Here is a 17,808-nt window from a genome sequence, read left to right as displayed (position 1 = left end):
AAACATTAAAATGTAATATTCATCATTTTTGTATAGGCCCACTATAACCATATCGCCGAAGAGCTCATACTGCTCGTCATTCCAACGAATCCGGTACTCACCTACGCCCACGCGTAGCGAGCCATAAATCCCTCGGAGGACTTTATCTCTCGAACGTTCCTAAGGAATGCTCATCTTTGTTGGTCACCGTGCTTGCTTCCGCACCATACATCAGGACTTGTATGATGAGTGACTTATAGAGCGTTAATTTAGTTTTGCGATAGAGGGCTCCGCTTTTCAATTGCCTACTGAGCCCGTGATAGCACCTGTTGGCCGTCCGGTTGATTGGGTGGCTGACGTTGTTGTTGACGGAGCCTTTTATTATTTCGAAGTTATAACTGCCAACAGTGACGTGGTCTCCTAACAGGAGGTACTTCGTTTTGCTCTAGTTCACCACTAGACCTTTTCTTTGCTTCGTTTTCCAGGCTTGAAAAGTTATACCCCGATGTCGTTGCGCAAAGTTTGTTCGGATATATTCTCTAGCGCTTCATTTATATATAGTAAAGTGAACGAATCGGTATTACATGGGCGTTGTTGAACCTTCTTCACTACTTAATGCTTCTAACCGTAAAGGGGGTGGACGTGATTATTATCCCATTGCAATCAGTTCCATGGTGATTAACATATATGCTGTTAAAGCTCACTTGTTATGCTCAAGATTTAATACATTCAATACATGCGACATTTGTATCTAATTGAGAGGTATAGCAATAGAGAAGGGGACTGCTCCTTTGAGGGTTTCTATGAAGTGTTATGATGTGTGAATGTAGCTAGTGGACCCCTATGGGACCTGTATTCTTTCTTTATCCATCCCTCATATTGAAATTTCCATTCGAGTGGCTACTCTAGTGGTTCTGCAAGCGTGACGCAATTTTGTTGCGTTACATAATTTCGTTGCACTCGAACAAGTTTACTACCGAGCCGGAAGAAGTTTCAGTTCAGAGTAACTGCTTAAATACTTCAACTTCAAATGCTAAAATTTCTGAAATATTTAAATCGCTCAGATTAGCATCTTTCAAGGCATGCAAACCAACGAAATAACAACAAAAACAGCAAACGCTAATAAATGCAGTAAACTGGCAAGCTGCCAAAGAAAGGAAAGAAACAGCTGCGCTGAAAATTATACTTAATGCAATTTAGCGTTTTTTTCACTGCTCAACAACAACACCAATAGCAGCAGCAGCAACAACGCTCATTCCAAATACTGGCAACCACAAAAAAGCGCGCACATAAAAGTTATCAACAAGTTTACTTGTACAAACTATTCGACGTTACAGCAGCAGCAGCAAGCAGTTGGTTAGTGGCACAATGAAATCGGTTGTAAAAATGGCGCCTAAAAATTTTGGCGGTGGGTTCGTTGTCTTCTGCCTCCTATCTATCCCTTTTTTCTCATTTAACGACTGTAAAGTAACTTTTTTCTCACTCTCAGTGTTATAGTTATTGTTGCCATGTTATTGCCATTTCATTTCTGAGTAGTTGTGGGCAAAAGTTTGCGTGCGCGCGCTTGCAGGCAATAGTTAAAGTTTCGATGGTAATAAGAGGGCGGGCGTGTGGGTGTTTTTGTGTTTTCGTGCTCTATATACATATGTATAGCAGTATGTTTGTATATGCATTATTGCTCACAATTTGTATTTGATAGTTGTGTGGGTAGGTCCTTTGGCAGGCAAAAATAAAGCAGCATGAAAATTAAAAGTCTGAAAAGCGGTTGTAATGAGGAATTTAAAACTTGTTGCATTCCAATTTGTTGTACATTAATTTTAACTAGTATTTCTTTGTGCGGCACACAATAAAATATTTTCCAAATGTTGGCATAATTGAGAGGGTGAACATTTGTAACTTTGCAGGCGCTTGAAATTGGTCGCATACAAAAGCAGTGGTTTGCCATTTTTATTTCTTATTGCTATAAAATTATGTTGGAGCTTGAAATCTTGCTTTTATAGTTAAATTTATATATTTTTAATACTTTATGATCATATTACTCGAAACATCATATAAAATCATATAATACAAATTCTATTTAGAAATAAAGAGTTCTATTTTTTGCTAAAATATACTGGAGCGTAAATATAGTAATGCTCCTATATAAATTATTTGTTTTATAAATAAGATTATAATTTTTATAATTTCGCAAAAAGGAGCAAAGAGTGTATAGTAGTTTTGTTCACATAACGGTTGTCTCTGTCACCCAGAAATAAAAGAATTAGATATAGAGTCATATACATATAAATGATCAGAGTGACGAGTAGAGTTGAAATCCGGATGTCTGTCTCTCCGTCCAGTGCAAGCGATAATTTGAGTATAAATTAAGATATCTAGATGAAACTGCTTTCGTAAATGGGCGAAATCGGACCGCTACCACGCCCAAAAAATTACGAAAACTGAAAACACATAAAGTGTCATAACTTAGCCATAAATAAATTTATAAAAGTAAAATTTGGAGTAAAGGTTCGCACTAGGAAGGGGCATATCTCGATGTAATTTTTTTGGATATACATATCTCGCAAACTAATAAACTTATATAAACCCATTACACGCCATAAAAATGGCTGAATTGGGTTAATAACCACGCTCACCTACCGTACAAAGGTTAGGTTGAAAATTACTAAAAGTGCGTTAACTCATTAACGGAAAGCACCAGAGGCGTCGCTCACTTATGGGTCAAAAACCACTTGACCGATTTTATTGAAATTCGGTATATAATAAATAAATAAATTCGGTATGATGAGGCAGAGGAATATGGGCGCAATCGGTTTGCAACAAAATTTGAGCTGTGACAATATACGTGGAGACATTTTCGAAATCGGACTGTAACTTTTCAATGCAGCGTATATCGAATATGAAGAACTCAGTGCCTAGGGGAATTTTTAACCGAAAATATCCGTAAATCTCTCAGATATTTTAATTTATTTCACAGGGAATCTTTTTCTTCTAATAATGAGTCGAGTCATAACTTCTCCTAGGTCCTATATGCCTAATTATGGGTTTTTCAAAAATACCTTATAGATCAGTTAATATTTGTGATATCTTAGCCAAATTAAGTGAACATATAGTTATAGATATAGAGAACCTTGGTGAATCTAACAAAAAAATATAATTTTCTTAAATATATCTAAAATTGATTTTAGAGCATACTAGAGATTGAAAGTATTATAAACAAATTATATATTTGCCTTTAAAATAATAAAAAAGTAAAATTTTCACAAATAAATTTAATTTAAAACTTTAACCCTTTAGTATATTACTGCTGAAGATAACTTGAACACTCTTTTCGAAGAAAGTACCCAGGAATATAATATGAGCGAGGTTATGACATCTATAAAAAAGTATTTAAAATCATGATTTCTGCTCAGAACTATCGAAGATAGCAGTTTTACTGAAAAACCCAACTGGTTTCGGGTATTCTAATGAATCTAAGTCACTTCATTTCGCACGTTACTTGGGCTTCAGAGTGCCAAATCTCAGACAATACACATAGCGAACAGCCAAGCATTAATATTTTTCTTTTTTTTTTTGAAACAGAGTTGCCACCTTGTTTTATATACCTTACAATATTCCACAGTAATTTAGAATTTAACTGCTTTTAAATATAAAGTTCAGCGCCATGCCATAATTATACTCGCAAAATTCTCATTAAACCATAAGTTTACAATTATGTAACGGTACACACAAATAACCCCCCCAGATTTACACGTAGTTGAGTGCACACCGCTCTCCAAACCGCACACATACAAACACACACCAAAACAAACTGGTAACCTCTAACAAACGCCTGCAGCTATGCAATGGCATAGAATCTTCTCCAAATAAAATTATATAAAGAAATAATGTGCGCATATGGTGAAAACAGACGCACACACACATACATAGAAGTGAACATATGCATACAGTTAGTTGCATATGGCAGGCAGCAATAAACAAGAGACAAGCCGAAAGATGAGTGTTTCAAAGCAAAAAACCTGCGCTTATATGCCCGACAGATAAATAATTAGAAAAAGTTGATGTTTACATACTCAAGCGCATTTTTACACACCGCACACATTTCTTTGAGTTTGAAAAAAGTAATCAAACTATGTATAGGTGTGTTATATATATATTTGGCTTTAGCGTTGAAATTGTAAGCATTCTCAGGCACACGTGCGCATTTGTGTGCAGTTCATTAAAGCCACTCAGGTGGCGCATGTGCGGTTGGCATACAAAGCTGAAAAATCTTCCACAGCAAACTGAATACAATTTTCGTTTAATATAAACATTTCTCATTCCTCTTTACAAATATTTATCTTTTATGCAGCGGTATAAAAGCGGTATATTTTCTTTTAGAATTCTATTTCAATGTGTTCATAATTTTGCAGTAAAGCTTTCATTTCTAATTGCAAATGTCAACTAATTAACTTTATTTTGTAATAATGTGATTAAAATTGTGCAAAGCTATGCAAACTTTTTTATTTAATTTTCAGAAACTTTCTTTTTTAATGTTATCAAAATACTAAATTAGTTTATTATTTACATCAATATATAAAATGGTTCAAATAGTTGCCAGTTACATTTTAAAAACTCTTAAGATACTCCGATGCCTTACTTTTTTAACTTGTTTATTAAAATAAATATATTGAAACAGTTGGCAACCCTGTTTTTTACACAAATTGAGAACTTCCTTATTAGCGTTTTTAGACAGCCAAATTAATTTATCAATTAAAATTTTTATTGAGCAACCTTTTTTTGCCCTTCGCACTGCCGGATACTCGATGAACGATCAGCTGATATGAATTTAAATGCTCGCGCACTAGGAGGGGCCATATTTGGATGTAATTTTTTTGGGGAAGTGGGCGTGACCTTGCCCCCAAATAGGTTTTTTGTATATGAAAATAGTTTAAATCGGATATTAACCACGCACACCTCCCATACAAAGGTTAGGTTGAAAATTACTAAAAGTGGGTAAACTCACTAACGAACGTCAAAAACACTAAATTTTACAGAAGAAATAGCAGAAAGAGGCTGCACTCAGACTATTTTACAAAATGGAAAACTGGTGTGGCATCGCCCACCTATGGGTCAAAAGATTTTAATGAAATTCGGTGTATAATATTTTCTTGACACTCTGATAACACGGATGAAAAATGGGTGAATCTTTTCACAACCACGACTACTTCCCATGTACCTCAATTTTGAATTCCATCTGGTCCCTTCACTTTATAATGTGTACTTAAGGAACCAATGAAGATAGCGAAATAAAACTTTACACAAATAGTGCATATCGTCTCTGGCTTCACTTGTGAAGAAATTGTCGAAAGGGACTATAACTTTTCAAGGCCCCAGATATCGAACGTGGTACACTCAACGCCTAAGGTAAATTTTACCCGAAAATATGGGTAAATCTCTCAGATAATTTAATGTAATTCAGAGGAAATTGTTTTCTTCTAATAGTGTGTCCCTGTTCCAAAAATTATTAAAATCGGGTCGTAACATTTCCTAGCTCCCATATTCCTAATTATAGGTTTTTGGTGGGAAAATAAGTGAAATCGGTTTAGGAATTACATCAGCCCTCATATCCCATATATGATGATTTTCGCTATTCTATTGGACTTTATGCCGAATAATTGTGTGTTATCTTAATAAAATTAGATCAATAAATTGCGAGAGTATAAAACGTTCGGTTGCACCCGAACTTAGTCTTTCCTTACTTGTTTTGACATATATAACCCTATATCTAACTCATTTAGTTTTATGACTTACAAACCACCGTTATGTGAACAAAGCTATAATACTCTCTTAGCAAATTTTGTTGCGAGAGTATAAAAAGATTTACATTCTTGGAAGAGACCTAAGTGGAGGTAAATTCTTAACACATTTGCAAGTTCTAATCATCTAAGTCGTCTTACTATAACAGACGTATCTAATGAAACGATTTACCGAGAGCCGAAATCAAAACCCATTGGGGGGTTTTAAGCATTCAGTTACGAAATAAACCTCTCAGTATGCTTTAAAAGATAAGATAAAAATCTCTGCTTACACGCTTTCTACCTCGATCCAAGTTTTAAAATTACTTTCATAAAAATAATTTCAAGTCATAGCACTTCGATTGACAGACATTGTAAAAGCGAAAAAAATATAAACAAGTAAGGAAGGACTAAGTTCGGGTGTAACCGAACATTTTATACTCTCGCAATTTATTTATTTAACTTTATTTATATTATATAATACACAATTTGACTCTCATATTCGTCATATATATTGTATAAAGTCCATTGAAAGTTGAAAACCATAATGTTAGGTTAGAAGCACCGATGTCCTCGGTGTTCGATATATGGGGCCTTAAAAACCCATGGTCCGATTTCGGCGATTTTTAGAATGAGGCTGCCACATTATAAACATAGTGTTTGTGCAAAGTTCTGCACCGATATCTTCGATAGTGTTTACTTTATATATTGTAAAGTAAACGATTCATATCGTCTGGTTCTGATATATAGGAAGTAGGCGTGGTTGTGAAGCGATTTGGCGTATTTTCACTACACATCATTGGAATGTAAGGAAACTATTACAAACCAAGTTTCATTGAAATCGCTCGAGTAGTTCCTGAGATATTCTTATGTGAAATTTAGTGTTTCTGACGTTTTTCGTTAGTGAGTTAACCCACTTTAGTAATTTTCAACCAAACCTTTGTATGGGAGGTGGGCGTGGTTATTATCCGATTTCTTTTATTTTTGGACTGTATTAAGGAGTGACTAACAAAATCTACTGCAGAAAGTTTGGTTTATATAGCTCTATTGGTTTGCGAGATATGTACAAAAAACCTATTTGGGGGCGGGGACACGCCCACTTCCCCAAAAAAATTACATTTTATTTCGATAGCTTTATTTATGGCTTAGTTATGGCACTGTATAGGTTTTCGGTTTTCGCCATTTTGTGGGCGTGGCAGTGCACCGATTTTGCCTATTTTCGAAATCAACCTTATCAGGGTGCCAAGGAATATGTGTTCCAAATTTGCTTAAGATATCTTAATTTTTGCTCAAGTTATCGCTTGCACGAACAGACGGACAGACAGACAACTGGATTTCACCCGTCCACCCGTCATCCTGATCATTTATATATATATATCTTTTATTTCTTGGTGACACAAACAACCGTTATGTGAACAAAACTATAATACTCTGTGCAACATGTTGGTATAAAAATTACAGAGAACGCAGTCAACGTACGACAGTAATACACACACAGACACAGCTCACGATAAGCTTTTAATATGCAGCTTGTTGGGCACAAGCAACAAGTAAGCTGACACGGCGAATTCAGTGCGCTTATGCTGTAAGGCGCAGAATGTGCAATAAAATCGAAATTAAAATATAAAAGAAAAGCGAAAAACAAAAACAATGCAGTCGAAACATAACAAAGGAGGGAAAATGAAAGGGAAATAATTTAATTGCTGCTTGGTTCGTTGTCTGCTTCTTGCGCCGTCGCGCGTTATATCCTTGCTGCGGTTGTTCTGGTATGCATGTGCTTCAATGATTGTTGTGCTCCTTATGTGATATGGATGTGTTGTTGTGCGTTGTTGCAACAGCTTTTGGCAGCACAGTTTATCCATTTAATCGCTCTTGGCGCATATTTGCGCTGCTGTCAACTGACAATGCCGTTAATGCTCCGTTTTTTTGCTTGTTTGTGTGTGTGTGTGTATGTTTGTAATTATGAGTAGTAATGGTTATAATTGTTCGTTGACTTTTAAATGTTAATTATGATGTGCAAACATTTTAATTTTTCGTTAATTTGAATAAGTGCGGTTTCTTTTTCATCACTACTGTGGGTGGGCGAAAACTTTCGTATTTCTTTTGATTTTTCAATAGAAATTCATTATTTTGCTGCCAGGAGTTGCTCTCATTCACCTCATTCTGTTCATTCAAACGAAATATAATAATTCAAACTGTATGTACTTTACATATGTATACTAACCTCACCCGAGTCAAATATGTAAACACAGAATGCAAATTTATAGTTTAATCCCTTGCAATAATGCTTTGTTGAGCCGTGTGTCGTATACGTAACCTTTTCATATAAACACAAGCATAAACGTTTTTCAATTGCTGTCACTTTCATGTTCAGCACATTTAATTTCCCGCTTGTTTTGCTTGCGCAATATTCTAACTAATTACTCTCTCTGCCTCTGTCTCCGTCTTTAATTGTGTCATTGCCGTTTTATATTCAGCGGCCTTAAAAAAGCTTATCTGCTACGGTCGATGATTAAGTATTCAGTCATTATACTACCACAACAGTTGCTGCGTCCGGCATACGAGCCGCATCCTTTGTTGTCTTTATGCATCTTTATGTGTCCTTATGCGTTCATACGAAGATTTATTGAGAGGAGTGATTATTACTTCACTCTACTGCCATTCATTTTGATGAGTTTATAATTCATTCAAATTAATTCATTTAAATTATTAAAAACAGAGTTGCCATATTTGCATATTTACACAACTGAAATAAAAATTCTATAATACGAGTATCTTGAGCAATTATCTGCGAAAATCGTTCTAATTAAATTAAAATAATAATAATATGTGGTTGCCACCTGGTTAAATATTTTGACATTATTAAAAAGCTGAAAATATACAATAAAATGTAAAATAATAAACATCCAATGTTTTCTAAAACTTAAAAATGTGTATAAGTGTCAAGAGTGTTGCCAACCTTTAACCTTTAGTACTCCGTATTATTGGCATTGTATAGAATATTATATTTTTGATATTTTTATTTATTTCTCATTAAATATCTCTTAAATGGCAAAATATCTTCAACATTAAATCCCAATTTCATTTAAGTCCTTAAAGCATTTTGCATATCTTTACCTTGACCAAAAGTTATGCACTCACACAATAAAGTTTTTTCTACGGTTTTTCTATCGCGGTTTACCTTGAAGAAAACAGTTGTCCCAATAGACTGCTTATTTTATAAGCTGACACCTGTTTCCTGTCATAACCGTAACCGTAACTGTCGTTGTCAGCAGCCACACCTAGTCAACTCTCCACAACACGCACTCACTCGCACCAACTTACGAGAAGTATGCACATAAACAAATACACGTAAACACATAACAGACAGTATAAATATAGAAGTAAACAAGTTGTCACTGCATTTGCGGACAGTCAATTCTAATAGCAATGCCAGCGATGTAGTAGTAGCGTGGGAGCTCCTTGCTTAATACATATACATATACTACACTTATTTATATGTAGCATTCTACTTGCATACAAGCGAAACAGCGATAAATAAGTAACAAACAACAAAGTAGAACTTTTGTTGTGCTAAGTTTACGTTGTGTTGGAGTTTACGTGGCACATAAACTTATAGATGAGTAGTCGAAGATAAAAGATCCAACTTGTGTGGCTATTCATAATACACCGTACATTTCTTACACATTTCAGTGATCAAGGTAACGAGTGTGGTTGAAATCTAAATCGCTGCACTCAGATTAGTATAATAAATGTAAAACGGGCGTGGCACTGCCCACTTTTGGGCCGAAACCCATACCTCAGGAACTATTCAACCAATTTCCCAATTTCAATAAAATTTGGTGCATAATATTTGTTTGACATCATACGCCTACTTCCCATATTACACAATATTCAATTCCATCTGATGCGTTCTCCTTTCAATACTTCTCCATAACTCAAACTCTTGATTTGGCAATATAAGTAAAATGTCATACAAATTACCTTCCATAACTCAAAGTCTCTCTAATTCGAAGTTTTTTTTGTGGATTACGGTGTTTCGAGTTAGTGAAGTTCAACTGTATATAAACAAGTAAGGAAGAGCTAAGTTCGGGTGTAACCGAACATTTTATACTCTCGCAATTTATTTATTTAACGTTATATTATATAATACACAATTTGACCCACATATTCGTCATATATATTGTATAAAATTCATTGAAAGTTGGAAACCATAATATTAGGTTAGAAGCACCGAGGTACTCGTGTTCGATATATGGGGCCTTAAAAACCTATGGTCCGATTTCGCGATTTTTAGAATGGGGCTCCCACACTATGAACATAGTATTTGTGCAAAGTTCTGCACCGATTTCACTAGTGCTTACTTTATATATTGTAAAGTAAACGATTCGGATTATCTTCAAAGTTCTGGTATATAGGAAGTAGACGTGGTTGTGAAGCGATTTGTCCTATTTTCACAACATATCATTGGGAGGTAAGGAAACTATTACAAACCAAGTTTCATTGAAATCGGTCGAGTAGTTCCTGAGATATGGTTTTTGACCCATAAGTGGGCGACGCCACGCCTATTTTCCATTTTGTAAAAAAATCTGAGTGCAGCTTCCATCTGCCATTTCTTATGGGAAATTTAGTGTTTCTGACGTTTTTCGTTAGTGAGTTAACCCACTTTTAGTAATTTTCAACCTAACTTTTGTATGGGAGGTGGGCGTGGTTATGATCCGATTTCTTTCATTTTTGGACTGTATTAGGAAATCGCTAAAAAAACGACTGCAGAAAGTTTGGTTTCTATAGCTCTATTGGTTTTCGAGATATGTACAAAAAACATAGTAGGAGGCGGGGCCACGCCTACTTCCCCAAAAAAATTACATCCAAATATGCCCCTTCGTAGTACGATCCTTCATACCAAATTTTATTTCCATAGCTTTATTTATGGCTTAGTTATGGCACTTTATGTGTTTTCGGTTTTCGCCATTTTGTGGGCGTGGCAGTGGTCCGATTTTGCTCATTTTCGAAAGCAACCTTCCTATGGTGCCAAGAAATAAGTGTGCCAAGTTTCATCAAGATATCTTAAGTTTTACTCAAGTTACAGCTTGCACAGACGGACGGACGGACGGACGAACAGACTGACATTCGGATTTGAACTCCACTCTTCACCCTGATCACTTTGGTATATATAACCCTATATCTAACTCGTTTAGTTTTGGGTGTTACAAACAACCGTTATGTGAACAAAACTATAATACTCTCTTTAGCAACATTTGTTGCGAGAGTATGGGTGTGGCGTCGCCCACTTATGGGTCAAAAACCATATCTCAGGAATTACTCGACCGATTTCAATGAAACTTGGTTTGTAATAGTTTCCTTACCTCCCAATGATATGTTGTGAAAATAGGACAAATCGCTTCACAACCACGCCTACTTCCTATATACCAGGACTTTGAAGACAATCTGAATCGTTTACTTTACAATATATAAAGTAAGCACTAGTGAAATCGGTGCAGAACTTTGCACAAATACTATGTTCATAGTGTGGGAGCCCCATTCTAAAAATCGCCGAAATCGGACCATAGGTTTTTAAGGCCCCATATATCGAACACGAGTACCTCGGTGCTTCTAACCTAATATTATGGTTTCCAACTTTCAATGGAATTTATACAATATATATGACGAATATGTGGGTTAAATTGTGTATTATATAATATAAAGTTAAATAAATAAATTGCGAGAGTATAAAATGTTCGGTTACACCCGAACTTAGCCCTTCCTTACTTGTTTATTGAATTTTTATTGAAGAGCCAAACTTTATGCAGGCACTTCCATTACAACCCGTAAAAATAGTTGATATCGGATAATAACCACGCCCACATCCCATACAAAGGTTATATTGAAAATTAAAAAAAAAGTGCGTTAAATCACTAACGGAAAACATCAGAAACACTAAATTTTACAGAATAAATACCAGAAGAAAGCTACACTCAGATTTTTTTTTAATTTTAAAGGGGAAAATGGGCGTGACATCATCCAGTTATGAGTCAATACAGAAACTGCATGTACCTTATCAGTTCTTCGCCGCGGTATTTGAATAGATCGGCCGGTAATCCATCGCCCCCGCCGATTTGTTGTTCTTCAAGCGGGCAATTGCTATTCGAATTTCTTCATAGTCGGTTAATGGAACATCTTTTCCATCGTCATCGATTGGAGAATCGGGTTCGCCATCTCCTGGTTTTGTACTTTCACTGCCATTCAGCAGGTCGGAGAAGTGTTCCCTCCATAAAATTTTCGTTAAGTCGCTTCATTTTTTCATAAAATTTTCGATCATTACCTCTGTCTACCAGCTTCTCAAGCTCTTCGTACTCACGCATTTCGGCCTCTTTCCTTTTTTGTCTGCAATGCATCTCGCTTCCCTCTTCAGCTCTTGGTATCTATCCCATCCCGCACGTGTTGTGGTTGTGGTTTGCAACGTTGCGAGGTAGGCAGTCTGTTTTCTCTCTGCTGCCAGACGGCAATCCTCATCGTACCACCTTGTTTTTTGTCGTTGCCGAAATCCAATTGTTTCGGCTGCAGCGGTACGCAGTGAGTTTGAGATGCGGTTCCACAGTTCCCTTATACCGAGATGCTGATGAGTGCCCTCAGAGAGCAGAAGTGCAAGTCGAGTAGAGTATTTCGTGGCTGTCTGTTGCGATTGCAACTTTTCGAACCTTCCTTGTGTTTGTTGACGGGCGTTCTTTGCTGCACAGAGGCGGGTGCGTATCTTCGCTGCTACCAGATAATGGTCCGAGTCTATATTTGGTCGTCGGAGCGTACGCACGTATAAAACACAGGAGACATGTCAACGTGATCGATTTATTAGCGCGTGTTTTGATCAGGGGAGTAGCTTGATGAATTTTCTTGTGCAGGAATCTGGTACTACAGACAACCATACTTCGGGGACCAACGAAGTCGATCAGCCTCAGGCCATTTGGCGATTTTTCGTCATGGAGGCTGAATTTTCCGACTGTTGTGCCAAAGACACCTTATTTACCCACACTAGCGTTAAAATCACCAAACACGATTTTGACATCGTGGGAGCGTGGAGCAAATAAATATGTTGTATGTCGTGAGTAAAACATATTATATTTATTTGGGCAGTACACTTATTTTCGTGTTGCCTTTTTTATTCATAATTTCTTACTGCATTATTATTCATGGGTTCATGGGTATAGATCTTCCACTAGCACTAATATACTCAAGTGGTGACAAAATTTGTATAGATTTTGGTCTAGTTCCCATATCACTATTACAATATTTCCCAAACGTTGAGCATTCCAAATTACACTATAACGTAACCCATCCTTTTTTCCTTATAATTTAAACTTCAAAATATCGAACCTTATCCTCAGGAGGCCTTTGACAGAACCCTTAATTAAATACATACAGAGAGTATATATACATACATATTTGAATATGATTAAATTTCACTCTCGTAATTAATATCAATTACATATGTATGTACACTTTCGGAAAACAATTTGAATTCATTTTCTACCTGCATGACTTTTAGGTCTTTACGATCGTACGCACTGGTACACATTTTGTCACCACAAAATCAAAATGCATGTATTTAGGAACAACTCAGTTTTTTATTAATGTTTTCTTATTATATTACATTTTATAGTTAATATATGTAATAGTTAGTATCAGTATTTCTGTCCGCTTCTATGTTCCCTGCCTACATGTATAATACCATTGTGTGGCTGTGAGCGATTGAGAATGGGTTTATTTCAAAAGTTATTGAACGAACTGTGCGAAAAAAAGCAATAATCAAGATATCGAGACAGTGACAGTGCAAGCCAACCAAAGCCGTACTGATGTACGTGTGTATGTATATGTATATGAATGCACTCGTATTACGCAGGAATAGCTAACGAACGTTATGCTAACTCGGTAACTGTGTACATATGTATGTGCACTCTGAGTATAATCAAAAACAAAAAACGAACGAACGGAGGACAGAGGACAATGACAGAAGACAATTAAGACACAGCTTTTTTGAATTCGGTGATGGGCGGACGTGCCGCACTCACCAAGAGTATTTAAGAACAATTTGTGAAATATTAATAAGCGAAATATTTATAATAATTAAATAAACCTGAAATGAACTAAAAGGGACAAAGTGTTGTTATAATCCGAAAGGGCTCTACATACATATGTGTAAACCTTAGCATGATTCGTGCTATAACAATAATAATGGTCGAGTATTGTTGTGGAGAAAAATTTAAGTACGCGCCCTCACAAGTTAATGCACTCAGCGTGAGAACAAATTACTGTGTATAAACACAAATGTACATACATACGTTCATAATAGAGTTTATACAGTAGCGGATAGTATAAAGTGTATATATAAACTTTTTTCTTCTTTTTAATTGGCGTAGGAACCGCTTACTCGGTTATAGCCGTGTTTAAAACCGCGCACCATTCGTTCCTCCTTTTGGCTGGATGAGTGGTTGTTCCTTAAAAACACACAGTTTGTGCTATTTTAAGTAAAAAATCTAGATCCGTATGCTAACTTCTCGAACAGAGTAAATGTTCTCAGTGAACATTATACATAAAGCTCGGCATTTAATCGAGTCTAGTGTTTACAATGACTTTATCGAACTCTCTGTAAAAATTAGAATTTGTGGTCTGGTTAGGCTTACAGCTGATTTAGATTTTAAATGCTATCAATGTGGTATTTATGATCTTTAAAATCTATACTAATATTATAAAGCTGAAGAGTTTGTTTGTTTGTTTGAACGCGCTAATCTCCGAAACTACTGGTTCGAATTGAATAATTCTTTTTGTGTTGGATAGTCCATTTATCGAGGAAGGCTATAGGCATAGCCTTCATATAGCATTACGCTGTGACCAATAGGACGAACAGTGGTAAATGTGTAAAAAACAGGGGAAATTATTTATCTTTGAGGGCTTCCGTTCCTTGCGCTGCGAAAGCGGTTCAAGATACACAAAAGTTATGTATGAAAAAATTATTTCTCTTTTAATGATCTAAAAAAAGATTATTAATCATTATTCAAATAAATATGTTGTTGGTTAAGAGTATTTAATTCTGAATAAAATTGTCTTTGACGACACTTAATTTCAACGAACGACTTAAAAGATAATATTACAAATAAATAACTCCGAAACAAAATCAACTCGTACTCTGCGCAGCGCTGGCCGGCGGGCGAGAAGCGGTGTTTGCGGGCGCGCCGGAGGTGGGTGTAGCTCTACGAGATACCATGACGCGCGGCTCACTCGCGCGGTCGGCTCCGTACTGAACGGTCGAACGCAGCGCTAATTTGTTTTTGCGATATATTATCATCGTAATAATACTTTTTAAACACATTTTCATTTTGTGGTTGTTTTCCATATAGTAGATATTTTTTTGTTTTAGTATATTACTTTGTTTCTAATAGTTTCACAGTAATTAATCCTTTTTTGTTTTCATGTAGATTATTAATTAAACAAGTAGGTTAGTACAATATAAATTCAACTTTCTTTTATTTTCAAAACAAATAATTTCACGCATGGCAACGACTGCGCTGTCAGCTAGTATATTATAAACGGTTCTAGGTTGCGGGGGAAACTTGCATATTGCGAGCTTTTGATTTTGATTTTTTTTTATTAGAGTAAATTATTGTGTTCATGATTTTCTCTTTTCAACAATTCTAAAACCAAAACAGTTAAATAAGTTCACACAGTTTCGCACTTTTTCGCTTTACATCAAAAACAACAACTTTATGTGTGCGTGTCTAAGTGTGTGAGGATTTGAAACATTCGACGACTCCAAAGTCACCTACTGACAGTCACGTACTAAATGAACGTACAGGCACGCACACTCTCACATGTTCACCCACTTTCACACATCTGAACACTCTTAGACTCGCTACCACAATTGCATGTGCCGCGCAAAGTGTCTGAGCGTGCACGCAGCAGCAGCGGCAGCGCGTTTTGCGCATTTGCGTAATAATCATAATAATTGTATTGCCAGCTGTTGTCGCGAAAGTTCACGGCCTCCGTTGAGTGGGGCAAACGATTGTGCCCCGTCTTTATATATATATATATGTGTGTGCATTGCCGATGAATATTACTTTATGTTGGTGTGTGTGTTTGTCAGTTAAGTTACCCCATTCTTTAAAGCACATCTGTTATTATTGTAAATACAATAAAACTAGAAGTGCAAAAGCCATTAAGCTTTATTGTTTATTTTCATTATATTTTAGTCGACTTTTCGCTCAACTAATAATCATGTACTCAAATTCTAGCGTTTTCTTCGCCGTTAAGTTGAGCACGGCTCTTATATTTTATGTGGTTTTTTAATAAATGGCATAGCCATCAGTGACAGCTGTTGCAAATGTGCAGCAGTTGTTTGTTGACTTCGCACGCCGCACTTGATTTATAGATCGATAACCCCAAACGAGACTAACATCTTTACACTTTGAGTATATATATCTGATCCTTTGCGGGAGAAAGAGGTGTGAGCGCAACCTCATCATACTTCCGATAAGTGTAAAGTATATGTATATGCATGCATGTGTCTAACACACACTGTCACACCAATGCCTTGTAAATGTTCATCATACGCCCTGCTCTAAGCAGCCATAAGTGTACATTCCACAAATAGTCATGTTTGTATGTACTCGAGTAGGTGTGTATTCTTGCATATTTGCATGCCTGCTTTGAGATGTCGTTAAGTTCACTTTAGCCCACTTCTCAACAATAATTGATGTTTACTAATTTACTTGTGCATTAACGTTGGATTTTGAAGTATGCTTCTGCTTGACACTTACGCTGTGGTTGCTGCCTTTGAAGATGATAGATTCGATTATTTGCGCAAATAATGTAACTAGAACTTCTGATGATGTTTATAGTGCAATATTTTGGTTGAATTTTTCGTAGAATGAATTTAAGTTGATAATTGCATCTTCTAATTTGATTTATTGGTTTTTCAAAAATTCGGTGGGCTTTATTCTGCACCGACATAGTTAATATGTGAGATATCTTAGCCAAATTAAGAGAACATATAGTTTTGGATATAGTCTACCATGGTGGTGAAAATTAGTGAAATCGGTTAAGGAATTAACCCTCATATACTATATATGATGATTTTCGTTATTCCATTGGATTTTAAGCCGAATATAAAGGTCAAATTGTGATTTCTTTAAAAAATTACATCATTAAATTGCTAGAGTATAAAATGTTCGGTTGCACCCGAACTTAGCCTTTCCTTATATGTTTTTGTAAGACATTTCTTTAAGCATCCAAACTATTCGTCCTCAATTCAGATTTGTTTTTAATTAAAAGAGATTAAAAATGAAACATGCAAATCGAAATGTGCGTGAAAATTTATATATATTGCTATTCACATATATCAATAAGCTATTAAATTCAATCAAAGATCAGTAAATTTCTTTCTTCAAATTCATTTGCATGAATTCATATTAAATATTTTTATTTTTATCATTTAGTTTTATTTGAAATTAATTTTAAATTCCATAAGATTGCTCAAATAAATTCAAATACTCTAATTTAATTTGCATTTTTGCTTGAATTTCATTTTATTCTTGTTCACTGAGTTCAAGCAACATGATGTAAGCAAACGAAAAGCAACAATAAAATAATAATATTTATATATATGAGTACAGCACTCATGCATACATATTTATTTGGTGCGCATAACAAGTTTTGCAATTTTCTTGAAATTTCCACTCGTCGGCTAGAAAACTTAAATTAAATATTCGAAACTTGTCGGCTCTTTATAGACTATGGTAAACGAAGTTGCTTTGGCTACAGCATGTTGATTCCGCACACTAAGTGGGCAAATTGTAAATGCTTTTATAGAAATTGAGTTTGAAATGAAGTTAGTATAACGGTATAATGTACAATTTGAGGACTACGATGAAACTTTGTAAATAAAATAAATAACTGTGTGTTGTAAATGCCGTTGAAGCTTTTATTGTAAAACAATTTAATGCAAAATAATAGGGTTGTGTACAGAAAAGTTTAATTTCTTGGTTTTTATAGATTTCAAACCTACACA

General features: G+C 35.6%; 1 protein-coding gene across 10 annotated transcripts in view; it reads left to right on the top strand.

Moving 5' to 3' along the window:
• LOC105217179 (uncharacterized) overlaps nucleotides 1–17,808 on the top strand; it is a 263,745-nt gene that overhangs the window by 161,784 nt on the left and 84,153 nt on the right. The gene's annotated exons all lie outside the window — the stretch shown is intronic.

This window comes from Zeugodacus cucurbitae, chromosome 2, assembly GCF_028554725.1.
Source record: "Zeugodacus cucurbitae isolate PBARC_wt_2022May chromosome 2, idZeuCucr1.2, whole genome shotgun sequence".
Lineage (NCBI taxonomy): Eukaryota > Metazoa > Arthropoda > Insecta > Diptera > Tephritidae > Zeugodacus > Zeugodacus cucurbitae.
Note: the sequence above shows the minus strand (reverse complement) of the source record. Positions and strands in the feature narration are given on the sequence as shown.